Raw genomic sequence first — 6,383 nt, 5'->3', positions numbered from 1 at the left:
TTCGAGATTTATATGAAAGAGTTACAAGAAGTCATTGAAACTGCAAACATCTGTTTGTACTCTTGCTTTCTATCCCAAATAGAACCAAAGAACATTGTTCAAGCTCTGAAGGACAATAGCTGGGTAGAATCAATGCAAGAGGAGTTGGCTCAGTTCAGAGATCTACATGTTTGGGATCTTGTTGACAGGCCAAGAAACATATATGAAATTGGAACAAAATGGGGTTTTAGAAACACAAGGGATGAGAGGGGTATTGTGATTAAGAATAAAGCTATACTTGTTGCACTTAGATGCCTACAAGAATAAGGAATTGACTTTGAGGAAGTCTTTGCACCAGTTGCAAGACTTGAAGCTATTAGGATTTTTCTTGCATATGCTGCCTCAAAGAATATTAGGGTATTCCAACTTGATGTCAAGTCTGCATTCCTAAATGGAAAGATTGATGAAGAGGTGTATGTGACTCAACCTCCAGGTTTTGAGGATCCTGTGTATCCTAACAGGGTATATAAATTAAAAAAAGCCTTGTATGGATTGCATCAAGCTCCTAGAGCATGGTATGATGAGTTGTCAAATCATCTTCTTGAAAATGGTTTCCAAAGGGGAGCTATTGACAAGACACTCTTCTACAAAAGAAAGGGATCAGATTTGCTATTGGTACAAGTCTATGTAGATGATATCATCTTTGGGTCAACCAATGAACAAATGTGTATGGAGTTTGAAGGGGTAATGAAATCCAAATACAATATGAGCTCTATGGGAGAGATGAACTTCTTTCTGGGACTGCAAGTTCAACAGAAAACTGATGGGATTTTCATTTACCAAACTAAGTATTTGCAGGACATCTTGAATAAGTTCAAATGTCATGAATTCAAAACTGCTTCAACTCCAATGGACATAAAATAAAAGATGATAGCTGATGAAAAGGGGGAGTCTGTGGATAAACATGAGTATAGAGCCAAATTTGGATCATTGATGTAGCTAACTGCTACAAGACCTGACATTTTGTATGTTGTTTGTGTTTGTGCAAGATTCCAGTCAAGTCCAAAAGTTTCTCACATGAATGCAGTCAAGAGAATTTTCAGATATTTGAAGGGAAGACAAGACTTGGGGATTTGGTATCCAAAGAACCAGTCTTTTGATTTGATTTCCTACACAGATAGTGATTATGATGGATGTAACATGAGCAGGAAGTCAACCTCAGGTGGATGTCAATTTTTGGGAGACAGGCTAGTGTCATGGCAATGCAAGAAGCAGAAAACTGTGTCCATATCAACTGCAGAAGCTGAATACATTGCTGCATCTGCTTGCTGTGCCCAAGTTCTCTGGATTCAGAACCAAATGCTGGACTATGGTTTGAATTTTCTGAACACTCATATTTTTATTGATAATACTGCTGCATATTTTACTGTTAAAAATCCAGTTCAACATTCAAAGACTAAGCATATTGAAATCAGACATCACTTCATAAGAGATTGCAGTGAGAAAGGTTTGATTGAAATGAAGAGAGTTGATACAAGTGATAACTTGGCTGACCTATTCACCAAACCACTTGACAGAACCAGATTCACCTTTCTTTTGAAAGCCTTGGGGATGATCAACTCAGATGAAGTCTGATTAAGGATATGTGCTTGATGTGTGCCTCTATGTGCAAATTGACTATATTGCTAGAGGTCTCACAAATTGAATGTGCTTGAATATGATATTTTTGATGTTAACTGATATGTGCTTTATTTGACTATGTGTGTAAAATTTGGTATCCTTGATATTTTTGCATGTTATCAGTTGATGTGAGTATGTGATGTCATGATGAGTGATTTTGAATTGAATTACTTGATTGTGTATGATTATTTGACATCCATGGTAAATTGCTTGCATATGTATGTTATCTGATCATATGATGTTATTAGGATAGGGTAGACTGTGAATGTTAGTAATGTCTGCTTGTTTCGATGATGTTCTTTATTATTAAGATTTGAATATGTTACAACTGTTTGTGTCAAAATGTGTCTTTATGTCAAAATTAAATGTTCAAATGAATTTTCAAATAAATTTTGCATAATCACAAGAATTTTGATCAAAACATGAGCAAGTTGTTAATGGTTCAGAGATATGCTAATACTATTCAGTTCAAGCTTTAAAGAAACTTAAAAGAATTTTTGATGAAAAATATCAAAAAGTTACATTTTCTTAAAATTATGTCATATGCACAAGTTGGAAAGGCATATACTTGTATATGTTGGTCCTATCATCTGTTATCAGAATTGATAGAATAGCCATTAACATGGAAAACTGAAAGTATTTGGGGAAAACTGTAACTTGTTTTCTATTCATTCACTTAAAACTATGTCAATAATTCTGATTTGAAGGGACATATACTCACCTATATGTTTAGTCCTGTTGACCACTTGTGGTCAAACAGGATAGCCATTTACCAGTCAAATAAGAGATATTGGGGTGTTTGAATTTAAAACTGGCTAATTATGGGAAATGATAGTACATTGACTAGTTAGCCAATCATATGGATTTAATAGGCCAAAAGGGCACTTAGTACAGTCATTAACATGTATGGTTGCTTTCTCATGATGTGTAAAATCTAAGGTGATATAAACATAAAGAAACTGCTATGTCTTATGTGGAGTTACATTGTAGTCTATGCATGTTCCTATATAAATCTTTCCAAATGATAGGCAGAAAAGTGAATATCTTGTCACACACAAGCCTGTTGGTATTTGGTCACCAAAATGAAACGTCTGTTTTAAAAAGAATGACATAGAACAACTGTGAACAACATAATTTTTAAATATTTTATCAACCAAAAGTTGATTAATGTTCACAAACCTTTTTAAAAGAAAATACTAACATGAAGGTTAATACTATAACTACAGGGGTGGAGACGATTATATAAGTCATTTAAACATCCTGAATGAAAGGCTTGTAAGTCCGACTAGCGTGACATGTAAGTTCAACGTTCAACCTCACATATGTTTGTAAATTTGAATAGAAAAATCTCAAAATATTCAAAAATATGTTCTGTAATTAAATGTTTTGACCAAATCCAGGGGGTCAAAGTCAAATTGGGGTGATCTGGAGAAAGCCAAATAAGCCTTGAGAACAGATAAGGAGCATCAGAAAACAACATGTGTTATCCATTAAGAATCATGCATATTAAATGAAATTAAATCATATCACCAAAGAGATGAAATTCATGTTAAGTCTAGACCTGCTGTTGACCTGTCTATGTTGTCATAATAATGCCGAGAATGAAGTATTGAGAAAGCTACTATGTCAATATGATCCCATTATTGAGATCTTTTTAGCAAAAGAAAGAAATAGTTTTGAAAGGAATCATGACTGAAATTTGATCTCTAACTGCACCATTTGCTCTTAAACAATGATTTCTTAATGATAAATACAGTTAACAATTGGTTTAAGTCAAAAAGAGATGCATTTTGCCTTCAAAAGGTTGAATATGTATTTTCGGGCAAGGTTTGATGATTTCTAACCTTCTCGGGCACAAAACAGTTGAATACGTATTTTCGGGCAAGGTTTGATGTTTTCTAACCTTACCGGGCACAAAACAGTTGAATATGTATTTTCAGGCAAGGTTTGATGTTTTCTAACCTTCCCGGGCACAAAACAGTTGAATATGTATTTTCGGGCAAGGTATGCTATTTTCTAACCTTTCCGAGCAAGCTTAGACACTTTGGAAAAGTTTATGTTTTTTCGAGCATGCTTTGAAGTGTTTACACTTTCCGTGTAAGGTACTCAAAATTCTAACTTACTGAGCATGCTTGATGTCTGAACATCTGTATGTGATCTAAGCTTGATCTCTCGATCCGAGCAAGCTTTGCATCTTATGTGATGTATATGTTTCTTTGAAATTACAAGTGTTTTCGGACATACCTTGTCTCCCGGGCACACTTTGATTCCAAAGTTCCCACAATATACTTGGTAATTTCAAAATTGACTTTCCGAGTACACTTTGTACTAGGAATCCACTCCAAGCACACTTTGTATTTCTTGAAAGTTTTTCGGATATACTTTGGGCATTGTGAATAATCTTCGGGTAAGGTTTGCTATAGGTCAATTTATTCGGGTAAGGTATGTGCTTAACTGTATGTTATCTGAGTAAGGTTAGAAGTATGGTTAAAATATTTATTTGGGCATCGTAACTGATTCCTAGCAAGGTTGCCTACTTGATAGTATATACTTGATTATTCATCTTGTGATTCAGTTCTCAAGCTATCTGGTATTTCAAATAGGTCTTTCTTCATTTAATTTATATTTATTTAATACTTTACTTTTTCAAACCTATAACCGAGTAAGCTTTGAGTAAGTGGAATATACCGGGCATGCTTTGCAAAATCCCACCTTGACAATTTCCGAGCAAGGTTTTCCAAATTCAATAACTTGGACTTGGGTGTTTTTTTTAAATGTGTAAAAATTAAATTGGATAAGATTACTGTTTGACAGCTAACTCACTAAATGACAAATTGCATTTAAAACCCACTTTCAAAAGGTATATAAGAAGGAGTGAGATATTTTTCAACATTATTTTTCCCTCTCTCTCTCTCTCCTTCCACTGCTCACTCAAAGAAACTCAAACCGACTCTTTGCATTCTAAATTAATCCAAACCCTAACTTTACCAGCCCTCTAATTCCGACTCGGTAAGCGATAATAATATGTTTTTCGATCACGATTAGATGATTAAAGCTTTGATTATGTATTTTCGCTAACTCTCTGTTTTGTGTGTAGGTTTTAAATTTGTTGAAGAACATGTTCTTAATAAAATTTCTTTCTTTCTTCTTCAATTTTACAACTTGAAATTGCTTAAAGTAATGAGCTTTATGACTAATTTCACTTTGAATATGTTTGATTGTGTTTTTTTTTTCAGATATGGCGGACGAAAATGTTCCTACATATTTCTTTAAGCAGAAGCACAACATGTGCGCTCTTTTGCAAGTTACGCCTAAGAACGAATATGTTGCCACAATTACACAGTGGTTGCAGAGATCAAACATCCGGTTTGCACTAACGGAAAATCCAGTAATTTACCGGAATCATTCGTTGTATTTCTGGAACTCGACGACATTGATTGATGATGTGAATGGCAGACGAATAGAAGCCACTGTTACTAATCATGATATACGAATGGATGAGGCTGTGATTCGGAAATGTCTACAATTGAATGATGATAACCCTAACCCAATCCATCTTACAACTGCTCAACCATACAAGATTTTTGTCAAGTGTATGGGTTATCAAGGACAAACAAAAGATGGGCAATTCCAGAAGGGGATGTTCCCAACAATTTATAGATTCTTGATACACCACATAATACAGGGTTTTGTACTGAGGAAAGGGTCTTGATACACCAAGTAATGAGCTTTGATTATGTATTTTCGCTAACTCTCTGTTTTGTGTGTAGGTTTTAAATTTGTTGAAGAACAGGTTCTTAATAAAATTTCTTTCTTTCTTCTTCAATTTTACAACTTGAAATTGCTTAAAGTAATGAGCTTTATGACTAATTTCACTGAACCAAACCCCACCACATACCTCTCCAACTATAAATGACCAAATCACTCACTCACCACCTACTCACATGCCTATCCAACCCCAACCTCAACCTGATATCCAGTTTCCAACCCAACCTTAAACTCAAACCCAAACCCAACCTGAATCCCAATTCCAACCTCAAATCGCAACACAATCTTCACCATAAAACCAAACGTCAATCCATATACCTGAACCTTTCCACACTTCACCATCCAAAAACCCTTCCTCAAGTACATTTCTATTAAAAAGAAACTTTGACCTTCTTTGCCAAAACATTGATCTAAAAAGTGAAAATTCTGAGTTAAAGAAAGAAAATGTTGAACTTAAGGCTCAGTTGGCTGCTGCAAATGATAAAATTCGAACTCTGGAGCAGGAGGTTGAGAAGACCTCAGCTGCCCCAAAACTGGGGGAGAATATAGATGTGCAAACTGATGTTGCTGGTACTGCTGGCACTGTAGATGTTGAAATGGTAGATGTAGGAGTAAGGACAACTGATGTGGATGGCCTGACTTGTTTGCTAAATTCATATGAAGATGATGAAGATAGTGAAGAAAGGAGAATATGAGACGATGATTATGAGGCAGATTTATCTGAAAGAGAAGAACAGAACTATGATGTGAATGATGAGATAATGAATGTTGTATGGAGAGATGATGATGAGGAGGAGGAAAGAGGAGAGAAAGAAACTGAGATCAGAGATGAAATGTTGAATGTGGATGAAAATGTGGTTATTAATGAAAATACTGAAGTGATTACTAATGATAATGCTGCTGATGAACAAACTGATGAGATAAATGATAATATTGCTGCTACTGAGGAGCCTACT

This window comes from Bidens hawaiensis, unplaced genomic scaffold (genome assembly GCF_021521415.1).
Source record: "Bidens hawaiensis isolate Kalapana, Puna unplaced genomic scaffold, B.hawaiensis_p1.1 tig00009238_1, whole genome shotgun sequence".
NCBI lineage: Eukaryota > Viridiplantae > Streptophyta > Magnoliopsida > Asterales > Asteraceae > Bidens > Bidens hawaiensis.
The sequence above is the reverse complement of the archived record's forward strand: the minus strand, read 5'-3'. Positions refer to the sequence as shown.